The sequence below is a fragment of the Aulonocara sp. 'chitande type north' Nkhata Bay genome, linkage group LG6 (genome assembly GCF_057382095.1).
Source record: "Aulonocara sp. 'chitande type north' Nkhata Bay isolate Kocher_YH1m ecotype deep benthic linkage group LG6, A_spYH_male_GT1.1, whole genome shotgun sequence".
NCBI classification, from domain to species: Eukaryota; Metazoa; Chordata; class Actinopteri; order Cichliformes; family Cichlidae; genus Aulonocara; species Aulonocara sp. 'chitande type north' Nkhata Bay.
Genome location: NC_141349.1, coordinates 16,655,113 through 16,672,086, shown reverse-complemented (window position 1 = coordinate 16,672,086; position 16,974 = coordinate 16,655,113). Strand labels below are relative to the sequence as shown.

At 40.4% G+C, this 16,974-nt stretch overlaps 1 protein-coding gene across 15 annotated transcripts in view; it reads left to right on the top strand.

The window, feature by feature from the left end:
* Positions 1-16,974, top strand: part of sorbs2a (sorbin and SH3 domain containing 2a) — a 64,210-nt gene that overhangs the window by 8,608 nt on the left and 38,628 nt on the right. For 3 of the 15 annotated variants that reach the window (XM_086295280.1, XM_086295276.1, XM_086295275.1), the window contains exons 1-2: positions 3,113-3,688; positions 11,041-11,192. The gene's annotated coding sequence lies outside the window, so the exon portion shown is untranslated. Of the gene's footprint in view, positions 1-3,092; positions 3,689-10,169; positions 10,310-11,040; positions 11,193-16,974 lie in introns of those variants that run through there. The other 12 variants (XM_086295277.1, XM_086295279.1, XM_086295282.1 and 9 more) reach the window with 9 other exon arrangements.

Here is a 16,974-nt window from a genome sequence, read left to right as displayed (position 1 = left end):
AAAACATCAGTAGATTATGAGGGTGTCTTGTGGGAACTTTTATGTATTTTATTTAGAATGAGTTCTACAGTATGATGTAGCTGTAATCATGAGAAAATGAAACAGTTGCAGTTGTTTAAAGGTTAGGTACAGGGATACTCTGTGTGACGTGCAGCGTGTTGTCTCCTGGCTGTGGCCAGCTTCAGTGTGTCTTGTATTTAATGTCAGTATTTGGAATGCATTTAAGACTTTACTAAATGAACGATGCACTATGAGAGCCACCCGCACTGAGGATGATTCTTGAACGTCAGTGGAGACTGGTAAGGATTCTTGCAATTATATTCATTGACCACTTTGTTTGAGTACATCTGTTCATCTCCAAATATCAAAAAAGCCAATCATATTGCAGTAATTCAGTCCATTTAAGCATGTCAACATGTTCTGTTGAAGCTCAAAGCTTTAAAGAAAGGTGATTTAAGTGACTTTAAATGTGGCGAGGTTGGTTAAGCTACTGGCTTACGTCGGAAACTGCTGATCTGCTGGGATTTTCTCACACAACCATCTCTATGGTTTATAGATAGTGGTCTGAGAAAGAGCAAAAAGAAATCCACCGAGCTGGAAAAAAAATGCTTTTGTTGATCCCAGAGGTTCAGATGAGAATGGCTACACTGTGTCAAAATAACAACTTGTTACTGCCAAGGTATGCAGAACAGCATCTCAGGGCACACAGCCCATTGAACCTAAAAGCACCAACACATGTCAGCTAAGAACAGGAAACTGAGGCTACAATTTACACAGACTCGCTGAAACTCGCTGAAACCTACCACCAGGTGGGCATTCTAGCCTAGTTATTTCATTTCTATTACTTGAATCTTTAAAGTCCATAGCCTCTTCCCTCGGTATGTCTATACCTGTACCTCCTGTGGATCTCTGCATACCAGACACAATGTATCATCATCGTCTTCCCTGGCCCTGTAAGAATGCATGCCTGATAGTATGCCAGCGGATAACATATCACCTATAAAAAGGAACCCTCTTGACCACAGTAACAGACAGTAAGGGCTGCTTTTACAGCACATGAGTGCTGGTGATAAAAGACCGAGCAGATGCCTGCATACACGCACGCTCACAGAAACACATATGCACACATACACACTAACAGATGTGGTCTTGCTGACACCTCACAAAGGTCAGCCATCAATAATGCTCTAAATTCGTACAGCTTTCAAGCTGACAGAAGAAAGGGCTCTTTATGGATGTGCTAACGGCAACATAACACCTCAGCTTTAACGCTGCTGATGAAATGCTGTTAATGTGATTGAAGTTATAAGATGACACAAATAATAATCACTCTTACTGAAGCATTAAACAGTGAAAATGTATCAGAAATGTGCAGTATAGTAAAGAAACTCACTTGAAAATCAAATTCAGACATAGTTTAAACATAAATTTGGCATCTAAAGATGAAAACCCTGCATATAATGTTTTCAATAATTTCCATATTACTAGAAAATTAGAACAACTCAAATTTTTGGCTTTGTGTGTGATTCTGTATCAACTCGCTAGACCATGTCTAATGGCCCTCAAAAGGTTTTTAAGAATTTATGAGCAAAAGCTGCTTACTTTCACTTTAGAGTTACAACACATCTGCAGTCTATGTCTCTGTTACACTGAGACCTAAATAGATAAATAGACCAGCCACAACAAAGAGGTATTAAATTAGATAGATAGATAGATAGATAGATAGATAGATAGATAGATAGATAGATAGATAGATAGATAGATAGATAGATATTATTGGACACATTAAAGACAAATTATTAAATGTGCATAAAGAATATCTTCTGTTGGCTATAAAGGCCTATAGTAGATCAAGTTTATATATTATTTAATAGCTGGGTGTGTTCGGATGGGGCTGGGGGAAATGCACTTAGCTTCCAAAGTGAAGCCAATGCAGCAGTGCCCTAAATAGGCATTCTTTTCTAACAGCCACCAGGGGGTGACACCTGTAGTTGCATAAAAGGCTTCAGATCCTACAGAAATCTATGAGATAACAGCACTCTCCCTTTACCTCTGTAAAAACTGACTTGTGTTGCATGTTTTGGGGCATAATGAAAAAAACCTTAAGTCCGTTTTGTAAAGTCTGGTGTCAGAGAGGAGGATTATATTATGTGACTGACAAGTCATTAGCCAGTGAGCGTATAAAACAATTAAAACTGACCTGTTTTAATTGTTTTATGGCCTAAAGTCATGCATGAAGAGTGTAGCCACTTTGAGCATCTGTAGCTGCTGGCTTTCTGCTAGATCTCACCTTAGATAATTTATCTAAATTTCAAATGCAGGACCACACCTCGTACACTCCCCTTCTGCTTCTCTGTCTATATATCTATATATGACGCCCCTGCACTACAAGCTACGAGTTTGTTCTCATTTTTGTTCCTCACCCTCCCTCTCTTTTTCAATTTATTCACTTCTCACAAGTGCATGTGTATCTGCCCATCCCAAGAGCCGACGCCAGTCCCCTCCAAGGCCTTTTCCAAACCGCAAAACAGGTAGCTAGCATTAGCTGATGACACAGAGCTCAAAACTAATATCCAAATATGATCATCAAAAAACCTAGATGGTGCATGCCAAAATGTCAAACTTATGACCAGGTGATGTCATAGTGGACATGTGCATCTTTTATATACAGTTTATGGTCAGCACTCAAATAAACCCACACTATCACAGCAGAGTATTTCCTGATAATTAAAAGATTTCGCTGCCAAATAATAATAATAAAAAGTAGAAACAAATGTATCTAGAAGCAAATACCTACAGCTCACGGTAGGGACATGGTAGCTAAAAGAACTCATTTAAACCTACAAGCATGGTGATGGACAAAATGCTACCAGGACAGCATAGATATAAATCTTAACACAGCTTCAAAGTTATTCCTAGCAAACATCTATGAATCATTTCTTATTTAGGCTTCGAGCCTTAGCCTGTGTCATGGTCTAACCATTAAAACAAACCGTCAGCACCCCGCCTCATATCTGAGGTCAGTCTATTGTGTGTTTCTGCTGCAGATAGAAGGCAAAGTGACACTTTCCTGTTGGTGAGCCGTACACAGGCCTCCCGTGTGCTGTGTGTGTCCTCTGCAAACACTGATTGAACCGCGGGCGTTGCCATGGCTACACGCAGACCCAATGAGAAGCTCGCGGTAGACTGTTGCTGAATGAAAATAACAGAGGCCATTTTGCGAACGAAGCCAAGACATCATTCACTAATAACGAAAAACGGAAACGGAGGCAGAGCCGGTCCATTTCTGGACTGACGCCGCTTCTCTTCTCCAGAGTCGCTAGGGTCGGGACTGCGGCGCGGCTCGCGCATGTAGTCGAGAAAGAAAGGCAGGCGGTAACTTAATTGTGCCGCCTTCTCCTTGGAGTGTCTTAAGGAGAGGGGACAGGTTATTTTCACCGCATTGCTGTCCGAGGCCCAGTGACCCCCCGGGAGAGAGGGAGTAGCCTTCAGTCAAGGTTGGCACAACATCCATGCGCGTTGAAAACAGGTGTACGGTTTCATCACACAGTAGCTCCCGAAGCCGCCGTAGCTTCACGGTGTGTGTCACTTCTGCGCCTGTCCGAGGACTTCACTCGTTTTATATGGAAAAGACATGTTATTAGACATGTTTCGGGAATTTGTCCGGTGAGGTGGCAGCTGTGTTAAGGTAAGTACACACTACCAGTTTGTTGTTTAAAAAACACAGGGGGGCTATATATTTATCTCTCCCTCCGCGTCGCTTTTAGCAGCTGCACCACCAGCAGCAGCAGCACTAGATCTGACCCTCGGCTTAATTTCGTGGTGTTAGAGCTGGTAAACAAGGCTATTTGGGTTGTTTTAACTGCCTTACAAGCAGTTATGACCCTGCAGTTGTAATTGACGAAACTCGAGAAAATGAATTAGCTTATCCGGGATGCGGTCGGGTCGACTCGGTTTCCATTTAAAGTGCATTCCGGTGGACTGGTGTCTCCAGTGCATTAGAGGAAGATGCGGTTGGGACTGGGAGGATGATAAATGACGAAACCACAAGCTTTTAAGCTTTACAAAGAATATTTCTAAAACCGTAAGGACCGACATTATGAGAGCAGTGTGGGAAGAACATGCAGCCTCCTGATAGTTGTAAACATGAACTGAAATATCCACGTTTAACCTAGATCTTAAACGCTTAGGATAATCTCTATTGTTAGCTTGCACTTGTGCATTGGTCAATACAGTTTCCCGTATGTGTAAGAAAAAAGGATATAAGCGTATAGCAGATATTTATTTTCTAACTGGACGAAGAACATATAACTTATTGAGTTTGGTTTTATGATGATAATAGTAACACTGTTACCCTGCAATTCTTTCATTTCATCTTGTGTGTAATATGTAGAGCAATGCTTCTGCGCAGGGCCACCCTACAGTCATCACTGAGTTGCAGTTTTTCCTTATTCCTGCTTCCTGAGTTCACATTCATCTGCCATTAAAGCTTTATCAGTCAGTCTCTATGCAGATAGGAAAACTCATCTGCTGCCTTGCTGTCTGACTTCCTCAAAGCCATTGCTGTCCCAGTTCAAAACAAGCAAACAAAAATAAAACGGATAACACAGCTTTTTCTGTCCAGTCTTCTAACTTGGTTAAACGGATGATGTAATGAGGGGCAACGGGTAGTATCCGTAAGATGCATATGAATGCTGGATGAGCAGGGAAAATGGGGATGTGTCCAGGATGCACAGACTGTAACACTATCACTCCGGGAACCACATACCACTCCCAGTGAGGCCTACCTTTCTACCTGCCTTGTGAGTGTCTTTTGCTGTGTGTGTGTGTGTGTGTGTGTGTGTGCCTTAGGCCATACTGGCCGGTGTTTCTGATGTTGTCTTTCTTGTATTTCTGTGACTACACACTTCTGTCTCTGATGAGGAAGCAGCGGGCAGGATGCAGTGTGACGAGCAACAGTTGGCTACTGACTGTTTCGCAGAGGACCAATAACAGGGACTTAAATATACACTCATAATGAGCAATCATAGCATTTTTGATTTGATTAATGGCCAGAGAGCCCAAAACTAAGTGTCTCTGTTGCTAACTCAGTTGCACCTGCTAGTTTAGAGTTACTGGGAGAGAAGCTGTGTGGTGCATGTGTGTCCGAGAGGGAGAGAGAAAGAAAGAGGATCAAGGCAGGTTGTCAGGGAATGGGTGAATGTGATACATTTTCTTCTGAAAGTACAGAATGTAGCAGAGGGGGTTACCAGAGGTGGGACCAAGTCATTGTTTTGCAAGTCTCAAGTAAGTCTCAAGTCTTTATCCTCAAGTCTCAAGTCAAGTCTCAAGTAATGTCAGGCAAGTCAGAGTCGAGTCTCAAGTCACTGGTGTAAAAGTCCAAGTAAAGTCACAAGTCTGAAATTTTGAATTTCAAGTCCTTTCGAGTCTTTAAAAAAAAAACGAAAAAAAGCATGTTGCAGTTATATGCTAAATGTAAATATTAGACCATGTAATTTTTAAATCTGTGTTTTTCTCAACACATGACAAAATAGTGAACTTAGAAAATATACACAAATTGTGAAATTGCACCTCTTTAAAATGCAGCTCAATTAAACCTAGCTCCAAGAATAATTTTCACCGACAGTTCTGAGATAAGCTGCATGTTATTCTTGGATGCGCTTGTAGGACCGGCTTTAAAATCGCATGACAAAAATATCATACATAAATAAATGATATTTTAAAAAAAATATAATTAAAAAAAAAACTGCATCACCAACGTAGCCTGGAAAACATTTGCTAGTTAGATGAAGTCAGCTATCTCATCGTAGCATATTTATATGCATATTTATAATTATACGCTTCTTGGAGTGAGTGCATACACTCATGAAGTTTAGTAACTTCCGGTCACTGCAACAAGCCCAGGTACAGTTTACCGACGGATGGGTACAGGACCTTGAAATGCACCGTGTAGAAAGTAAAGACCATCGTACGTATCATAAGTTTACCAGTCTCACAAATCGTCGTCATAAATACACATTCGTTAACCGTTTATTAATAGGACCTTTGAGCTCAACGGTAATTAATTAGCAGTGGAAATAATTTCTGGTAGCATCACAGAAATGTAGCAGTGACAATAATATTGTATGCTGTAATCGTACTGGACAATTAGTGATACAAAAAACCTGTTTTATCCTGTGAATAAAAGTATATGTTTTTGTCAATGTACCATAATAACAGAAGCGAAACACAATATTCTGTCAGGACAATTCACTATTTATGCACAATAAATAAAGGAGCATAGCGCGACAATTTCTGTTCAGCGCCAGACTTGCTTGTAACCTATATCACCAATTATGTTAAGAAAAATGACGCATTAACTACAACAGCAGACTGACCTTTGTGGAAATGCTTGGAGCAGACTAACCTGTGAGCTGGAGTGTTCTGGGACGTTATAATTGGTCTTTGAATGGCTGCAATCCAGTCGCATCTTTGTTACTTCGGAAACATGGCTCGAACAATTTCTCTTCAACGACGTAATCCGATAACAACCGATCTCTTTACCCGTCGGCTTCCCGTGGCTGTCATGCGACCAGCTATTGCAGTTAATAATACAACGGCTTCTTGACATTTTTGTGTTTCTTTTTATCGCTGTATAACTGATTTTAATTGAAAGCCTGCGTGCGCTAGTACCGCTTGCCACGAGTTCCCAGAATCCTTTGCGGTTCTACCCGTGAATGACGTCACATTTTCAATCTCTATATAATATGCATGTTAAATTTTATATTTGGGGTAAAATATCAAGTCTTTTCAAGTAAACCGGTTCAAGTCCAATTCAAGTCCCAAGTCATTGGTGTAAAAGTCCAAGTCAAGTCACAAGTCTTAGAACATTTTTTCAAGTCAAGTCTAAAGTCATAAAATTAATGACTCGAGTCTGACTCGAGTCCAAGTCATGTGACTCGAGTCCACACCTCTGGGGGTTACTATCACAGTGGCCTTTATTTCACTCTATCATTCTCTCACACTCATTTTTAATTTTCCCATGTCTATTCTTTGTTTTGGTGCCCTCTCTTTTCTCATTGTATCCTCTGCTCTGCTTCCTCCTTTATCTCCCCCTCACTGTGCCCTTCTCCAGAGTCTGATGTCATGGCTCAAGTAGTGTTTGAGAAGTGGTGTGTGCCTGCTCCCAGAGCCCATTAACAATGTCCTGTAGCGTGCATCATAAAGTGTCATGCTGATGACTTTTTTTTTTTTAAATCTCATCTGCTGAGCCACTTTTATCTAAAGAAATCCTCTTTTTTGCACAGTAATCAGTAATTCTTTGTTACTGAACCAGAGATACTTTATTCTGACAAATAAGCAACACATTGTAGCACAAAAAAAGACTTGATACGGTCCTGCATTGGAATCATTTTTGCTTAGTTATCTGGCTGTGCAACAGAGACGGCCCCAAAAAGCTGCTGTCGAGGCCAAATGCTGATTGTGGTGTGCAATGTAGTTGAGTTACCACAAAGACAAAGAAAAGCAAAAAACAACAGAGATGAAAGAAGCATGGATAGGAAACACAAACAATGGCTGTGATGGACAGTTCTGATTCTTTATTAGTCCTACTCCATTGTAGAGACGTTCTAGTAGATCATGACTTGACAGTGGCCAAACCAAAATGACTAACATGAGTGCAAACAAGAGCCCACATTACCGGTTGTTCCACATATTTTTTACACTGCCCCCTGGAGACAGTACACAGCGACAGCACACAGACGCAGGTCAGCCAGCCTCTGTTGCACCTGCGGATGACCATACAGGGACCTTAATCCCACCCAATATGGTTTGCTTAGTGGCAAACTTGTGCATATGTATGTGATGTGTAATAATCAAATGTGTAAAAATGGCAATATCTGATCTTATAAAATGGACTTGAACACATTTTTCTGGCTTTGTGAAAAACCTCTGCATCTATACACCGCTAGGGATGTTCAAATTATACTGTATCTGGAAAATTAAAAGTCTAAAAACTTACACTGCAAGTTGACAAGTATATCTTCATCTGTATTTCCAGCCAAGATCTTTCCCTAATTTAATCCTTGCACATCAATCCTATTTCAGTCATGAGGCCTTTTAATCTATTTCAGTGGTTGTAAGAACAACCACAGGTTTCTAAATATAAAGGCTAAACACAGAAAGTAATACACAGCCAGCTTTGTTAAACAGCAGAAACACTAAGCCTCTGAGTACACTGAGTGGGCCTGCTATACCTCTGTTACACTTCATGTTATTCAAGTCCTGCCAGGTGCTTTCAAATTATGGTAAATCTAGAAAAGTGGACCAAAAGCCCGTGCAACACCACAGTTACTTGCTGTGGTCACATCCAGCTTGTCATACATCAGATTAAGCCCCGTGTATCCCTATATCATTAGGGGCTGAGGCCTAACCCCACTGACAAAGGGCAAAATGCAGGGCACACCCTCAGCAAGTCACTATACCGTCATAGACAGGGCTACCACATGAGGCAAACATGCACGCTCATACATATGACAATTTTAGAATTATCTACCAACCTAGTATTTGTGTCTTTGAATTGTGAGAGGAAGCTGGAGCAACCTGAACAAAACCCCAAACGGGGACAGGGAGAATGTGCAAACTCATCACGCAAATGCCCCCATCAGACCAGCTGGTTCAAATCTAGAATCGTCTTTGAGAGGGCCAACCAGTACAGTACTTGGCCACTCAAAAATGGCCAGATCTGAATGTATGAGTTATACTGAAGGAGTTCACAACACCAGTTATGTAATACATGTTAAAAAAAGTTTGTAGAAAAACAAATATTATTAAACTATTATATCTCTATTAAAGAGCACGCTGCTTTGTGAATATGCTTTTCCTTTTTTGATCTTCAGATTTAAGTGTTTTCCAGTAAGTGACACTTACTACATGCGCAGCTCTTCTGCTTTTTATATCCTACCACTTACTTAACTGGGAATGGCAGGGCCTTGGAGAAGCTGATAATGAATTAGGTGTTGAAACTGTACGGGTGAGAGCATGTCGACACGGCTACTGTAGTCCAGAGTGGCTCATAGGTCAAAGTGTCGGTGCGTTTGAGTGTGAGTTTGTGTCAGTCACTATAAAAATAGTTTGCTTTGGTACTTTAATAAGATCATTACTAAGCTGCTGCTCTGTCCGTTTACTTTAAATTGTCTTATAAATCATTCTTCCACATGCAGCACTAAGTAGGACACACCTAGAAGAGCCAAAATATGATCTCAAGTAAGGAATGTGGTCAAAAATCTGTTTGCTTTGATGTGTGATGCAGATCCTGCTGCTTGTGTTTGTCATGCCAGGTTACAAGATTAAGTCTATAGTTGATAGCACTTATGATAGAACTTTATTGGTCCCCTGGTACTGCCCTGATTTTGGCCTCAAGGTTGCATCATTAGCACCTGTCAGTTGTCAGCTTTTCACCATACCTCAGTGATCCTTCCCACATGATGAGATGTTTCTGGGGGGGCAACTGCTGTTTGATTATGTTTGTTGACACACTGATCGCTGCTGTGGGGCTTTCAGGAACCCTAAAGTCTGAAGCCTAGGTGTTTGGGAGACATAGTTGGAGGAGCGCTACTCGTCACTGGATCCATTCGTGCCCATGTAGACAGGATTTTTACATTACCACTTCATCATCTGCATGATGACAGCAGGCACAGAGAGTGTTGATCAAGACTTAGCTATGTCCATGTTTGATTTAAAAGTTGGCAACAGGTTTGGCAGAGCCTATGAAGCTTTTTTTTTTTTCTAATTTATGGCCTTATACTAAAATAGTTGCTGGTCAGCTACTGTAGAGTAAGATAAATACATTTAAAATGACAGCAAACTAAAGAGATCCGCCCACTGTTTGGTGGAAGGTTTGTAGTATGAATCTCATCTGTTTTTGTCATATCTCAGGATTTGGTTTATGGAAGCTAATTAATTTCTTTTGTAGTGGCACCTCGGCTCTGCCCGAGCCTTTACCGCACTTTAATTTGTAAGTTGCGGATTCTTGCGCCTCTTCTGTTTATTGTTAAAAACTTGTTTTAAGTGGATGCGTTGGATGTTGTCCAAATAGCATGTTACACAGTAGCTGCCTGGCTGGTTTTAGGTATCCAGGCTCTAAATATGACATGCTAATAGCAGTAGTTACATCATCATTCTAGGAATAGCAGGGAGTCTGGGGTCTAGAGGTGCTTCTGGCTGACCTCTCTCCTGTGTATATTCGGCGTCTGTGTGCATGTGTGTGGTCATTTTCCAAATATACAGTCCCATATGGATTACAGCGCGGGAAAGATTATTAATGGTACAGGTGAGTGGTCATATAATTTGTATATTTAGAGCCTGGTATGACGTTGACAGTACAAGATGTATTTACATGGATTTAAAAAGGGAAAAGAAAAAGTGCAATTGCATGTCATGTCTATGTGGCTGGATATTCACATCTCCGAGGGAGCATTCTTGACACAAAGTCAAGCTGACCACAACAAAAAAGGAAAGAAAGAAAATCTCATGTGAGAAGGATTTAAGACTCCTGTCAGTTTCTGTGTGGATGCTGCCACTTTACATAGCCACAAACTGACAACTCTGGCCACTGTGACATAAAACCTGTTAGGAGGAGATGAGTACATTGAGGTTCTCTTACACCCTTCTCACACCTCAGGCGAGCCTAACATCTGAAAGGTGTATCTACCCGATGTAGCATACAGTAGAATCACTCTGCGACTCCTTTGGAATGTATGAATTGTGTGAACGTGTGCTTAGAAGTAGTTTGTCTTCATGGGCATGCGTGCGCTTATACTGCGTGGCATGCATGCAAACATGTGTGTGGCAAAATAGAGATACTCAGGCCTGTCACTTATCCCCCACCCATCCACACCGGGGGGTTACTTTCCAGTCTCAAAGACAAGCATGCCAGAGTCTGAAAATAACCGTATCTGATCACTGCTTCACCCAAACAGGCAACTCTCTTTCCCTGTCACTCCCACTCTTCGACTCCGTCTCTTAACTTTCTCCTCGGTCTGTTGTCTCTGTGCTTCCCAGGCATTGAACGGGGATCTTGGGACTAAAGCTTGAGCGGGAGGAGATACTTGTCCTGAGCAGAGGAGAGAAAGTGGAAGGCACAGGGGGACTTTAAGTCACAACGCCATACGTGACTCTTCTTAGCACTTCTCCAGTCTTTTGGGTTTATGACGGTAAGAGTTACATTTACTTTACTTGATGGACCATTGCACCTGCACTCTGTTGTCTGCAGTGGGGCAGGATTGCATTTCGTTGGCGTTCACAGGAAAACCATTTTTATTAAAACAAATTTAAATCCGAGTGTGGATATTTTGGATTTAACCTGTCCTAATATCTTATATTGCTTTCTTCAAAGACCCTCTTCAAGGCACGCAGATATTGCAGCGCTGTCTACTCGGTTGTCATGTGTCTATATTTACTTGTTATGAACACAGATGCTTTAAAAAGATTTAAATTAAAAGAGATCCGAATAGCTTTTACAGCCCAAACACCCAAAGGGAATAGTATTTATCTGTGCTGCCAAAACCAAAAATTATAGCCCAAGAGTAGAATTTTTGTCTTTTGTGACAGTGGACAGAGGAAATGGTGTCAAATAAAAACAGCGGTTTTGACCGCGGTCACCTAAGAAATAGGATCACAAAAAAAGCTTAGATTACAGTTGTGAGCGTTAACTTCCTGAGCATGACTTTATCAGATTTTTGTGTATTTGTTTGTTTGTAAATATATTTATAAGAACTCCGTAACCTCTTAACTTTTGCCCCAGAATCCTTTCCCTCTTCGGGCCCTTTTACATACTTCAGTCTCTTGTTACAGCCTTTTTTCATGGTTTCTTATTTCCTATTCAACAAAAGCCATGCACCAATTCCTCCATTAGGCCAATCTCAGAGGTGTTGTGGAATGTCACCTTGACCCCTTGGGTACACAGTAAGGGGTGGTTCCCAGCCTCGGTTTGTATCACGGGCGGCTGGATTTGTTTTCTTCCGGATCTCACATACACATTCACTTTGTGCGTTCCCTGCAAACGTCACAGGGCAACCTCTTCTTTTTTTTTTTTTTTTTTTTTTTCTTCATTCATATGCGTCATTCCAGCCTCATTAAAACTGATTGCAGAGGTCAGCGATACTTTTGTAAAGGTTTTTTGGTTAGATAAATGATTATGAGCTTACCCGGACTGTTGTTTCAGCCCTTCTTTTCCGCATTCCTGATTACTGGTTGTTTGTTCTAAAGCTGAAAATTTTTTTATTTTACTGAATCAAAGCGAATGCAAGGCTCTTATTTGAGGCTCTCATGCAAATATCTAGAATCCTGGAAATAGGAAAAAGTTTTTTCTAATGTTCTTGACCAGCTTCGAGGTTAAAAGGTCACGGCTAATGACATTAAATATAGCGCCTCCTCTAATCAAGTTCCTCTTGTCTTCATGCTCGACACTTAACACTGGTACCTGGGGAATCCAGACTATGCATGGGGAATTTAATCTTGGGCACAACAGATAGCCCTGCCGCTTCAGCGTACCTCCTGTCTCAAATCAAAAAATATATTTTTGAACTGTTTGTCTTAACAAAGTCTTAGACGTAAACACTTTGTTTTACATATTGTAATTTGGAATTTCTTTTTGTTGTCATCTCTCTGACGTGTTTGCATATTTTCAGGATACATTTCTTTACCTCGTCACACTTTGTCGCCCTCGAGATGGGCGTGTTTACTCGTAGCATGTGGAAAAACTAACTTCTGCATCCTCTGCAAGCACAAAGGAAAATATTGCTTTTATGAAGTCCACACCAAGTTGTAATGAATAGTTTTCATCGGCTGATGGTATTTGTAGTTCAAACATCATATTTTAAACTCAAAATGTTTCAGATTCCAAGCTGAACAACAGTTGTTCTTCCTTCACTCAGAAAGCTGGAGCTTGACTATTACATTACGTCAAAATGACAAGTCAGGAAACGCTCAAGCTTCATCTTTGAAATTGCTTTGACATTTAGCCTAATGTCACACTGTCCTCTCATTTCTTCTCGTAGCTCTGCCTATATTAGCTTGTTGTGTGGGCTGCAGTCTGAATAATAGTTTTCAAGCTTTTGTTAGATATCTTTGTGTGTGTTGTGCTTATTCTTAAGGAGCCGGCATGAAACTGTGGCAGCTCTAAATGTATTGTTGAGCGGGGCTGCTCAGATGTGTCCTCGGGCAGCTTTTGGCACAGAGCTTACATAATGCAACTAATATAATTTTCCATTTTCAGTAGGATGCCAGTTATTTTGCACTTCCTTCACTAAACACAACACAATAGGAAGGTTTTCTCTTCATCTCTTGATTTTATTAGATTTCTATGCACTTTTTTATTTTTTATTTTTAAATTGCTCTCTCCTTACACACAGAGCACATCATAAATTCTGTATAGGAAGACTGAGATAACAAACCCACCAAGTGTCACATCCAATTCATTCTTTTTCTCCCATATCCCCGACTCAAAGTACCAGGGATTGTGTTACATAATTGCATTAGTGCTCTCGGGCCAATGGTTGTGCTCGTTAGCGTCGTTGTGATGCAATCTGGAGAACACACTCTCTGTTGTTTGCCGTATGGGCAGTGAGTGGGCACGCAGGGTCAGTGTGTTGACCTCCCCTGTCCATTCTTACAGCCAGAGGGGAGGGGGGTCCGCTAATGAGTGGCAAGGTTGAGCAAACAAGGCTGATAACAGAGACTTTGTTGCAAGTGGTTGTTGTTCAACTACTGGCAGTAATGTGCTGGTAGAACAGTAACATGGCACCGACAAAACATTCCTGCATCTAACAACAAATACTTTAGAGCTTTTGTGAGAGGCTTAAACTGTGTTCTGCTTGAGGATTGAAGCTGTTCATTTTGTACTTTAGAAAGGTTTCGTTTTTTTAAAGGAATCATTAAAGACCATTTATTCAGATTTAGTGGTATGGACGGGTATTTAACATACTTCTAACAGGCTGGAGTGCGGGGCCTAAACTGTTTCATGGTTCGAGTAATCCGCTTTTCTAAAGTGAATTGCAGGTCAGAAGTTTCTTAAGGTATGTAGGAAAGGCAGCATGCTGAAACAATAGCACCTCAATCATATGAATGGGAAATGACCGGCATATTACCAGGAATCATTGTGATGTGGCCATTAAAGGATTTTTAACACCGCTGCTCAGCAGAGATTTTGACACATGCCTCTGTGTTAAAGTGCTTAAAATCACCGTGACATGGATTACTCATCGCTTTCTGAATGTAATATTTAAATCTGACTTTGTTGCCACCATTATGGGAGGTTATATTTTTCATTACTTTGTTAGGACATTTGTGTGGCTAAATGATGCCAAGATACTTGGAGTTTTAAATTAAGCATAGACAAAAACTTGTTTTTTTTTTTTATGTTCTTCATTATTTGAAAAAGGAAAAGGTTACAAGCTCTTAACGCTTCCTCTGCAGCTTTATTAAAAGGCTTATAAACTATTTCAATGTTTACTTTTATTAACATTTGTTGGGCTAACGTGGCTACAGTGTCCATTTAAAGCACAGTGGGCAATTCTTTTTACTGTTTTGATTCTTTCGTTTCTTTTACCACAATCCCACACTCCCCACATTTTTACCACAAAAATGCAACACTGAAGAAAAAAAAGCAAAAAATTTGGCTCAGTTTCAGTAATTAAGGAATGAAGCAATGCTAAATCCTGCCTTTTTTGGAGGGGTTGTTGTCCCCGTCGGTTTGGTTTCATTCTGGTCATGTCTTGACTGAGATTTATGTTGAATCTCCCGGGACCTTCTGTTTCCCTGTTTAAAAAAGGAGTTTGTTTTCTCTGATTCCTCCTAGATAGGTTTTCCAGATTTCTCTGTTTGCTGTTGTTGTATCTGCGTAAAATGCACTGGCCTGGCTGTTACTGTGTAGCATCCCTACAGGTAATACGCAGAGCACACATTCCAACTCGTGTCCATTAATATTTCTGCTTCAGTATTTTTTGTTTTTTGCTTCTTCTTTTTCTCACTGAAGCTTGTAACAAGCATTTTGAACATTGATAAAGCTGTTTTAACATTTTGCAATATGCTGAGTATTGCAATAACATAAACTGTGATTCATCACCTTTTTTCAACTGCGAAGTATGTTCAGAAAGTTATACTTTGTCAGTATCTTATTGGATAAGAAAGATATTGACAAACTTGTCTCACATCTATTATTTTTTTGCATTAAAATCAGATCAGAGTGGTTGTGAGTGTACAACGCCCTCAAGTTCTGGGTAGTCACCACGGGTTATGTGGCAGAACGTGGGGAAAATTCAATACAATCACCAGGCTGCCTCTGACTTTTGGTGACGTACGGAGGCCGCTGTCATATTTTACTTGTGTGACTGCGCCGTTAACTTGTTCTAAATTAAAAGGGCAACTTTGTCAAGCTAAGTGTGTCCAGTGTTTGTTTTTGTTTTGTTTTGTTTTTTTCAGGTGAACTGATTTAATATAAGTTTGCTCATCTTGGGATGAGTTATCATTTATAGTTTTTGATATTTGGTGCCCCTGTATTGATACAATATTGCCATGCAAAATATTTCAATGCTCTGTTGTATCAAACATTTTCCCCACCCTTAGAGTGCAGTCGGGCACATCAGCTGGTCTCCCCAGAAAATAAAGAGTAACAATAAAATTGGTTTGTTTGATTTACGCAACTTATGTGCACAAATCTCAACTGTAAACAGACAAGAAGTCAAAGAAGACATTGCTGCGGTTATAGTTTGTCAAAACAGAGGCCCAAAATATCAAAGTCACTTTATATGGAGAGGCATGCCCAGCCTCACCTTCAAGTAAGCAGCAACAGCCAAACCAAGCTGGACATAAAGTTGATATATAGCTGTTCTGTTTTTCTGACATCATACGGATGATGAATCCGGGCAGCTCTGAGTCTGTTGTTCTCAGTTCTGTGTAAAATACAGAGATTTAATATACTGCAAATGCTACCTATTAAATGTATTGATTACTCATAGTCCAATAAAGCTATCATATACAGTGGTCTTAGTGCATTGATTTACATATTTTTTCCTCAAGACCAATTGATCATTTAAAGAGTAGGTACAGTTTCAGTCAGCCAGAGTTTACATTGGTTTAACTTTGGCCTTTATGTTGATGTAAATGTAATTAAAGCTGCCATTGAAGCAGGCTGGCTTTGTGTTTTGCAGGACTGTGTGCACACAGAGTTTCTGGTTGTATATGAAACACAAAGGTGTGGTCAGTGCAACTGTTTGTTTTGGTCTCAGATGTTCCTCCAGTGGGACATTCAGGGTCATATGCAACACTTTTAACAGATTTGCTACAAATTTTAATCTGTGAGTGCATCTTAGTGAGTGACCACTTCAGTACCAGAACCTTTGAGGCTGATGTCCCCTCATCACTAATGACCATTCACTCTCACCTGGTGATTTTCCCCCATACACACTCTTCTGCATAATCTTGAACAGCAAAGTATTGTTTTTATAATTATTTTTTTTCAATGCAGTTATAGCTTATAAGAAAACACCATCAGTTGTATAAGGTCCGTTTAGCAGGCACATGATATTGAAAAGTGCTTCTCTCAGCTCTTTAAGTACTCCCCCTAAAAGATGGTGGCATGTTTATTCTTAAGACTCTTGTTTTGTTTATGTCAAAGCAGTCAGTGACTAATGGTATCCTGTCGAACACTTTTTGAGGGCATATCTTTATTTTTCACAGCATCCTAGCTAAGTGACTGTTGTTGTTTTGTTTTTGTTAATACTGGCAAAGACACTTGTTCCTTCCGGTCTTTGGTGGTCCAGCTTTGTTGTGCTGTCTCCGCTCGGATTTTATGAGATAATTAAAACAGCGCTCAGATTACACATGGAATTTCCCATACATGTACTCAAACTTATCAGTTGTTTTCAGAAGGACATTTGTGTCAACACGTGATTGATTAAGTCAACAATATTAAAAGTCTTCCTGTTTAAGCTTACC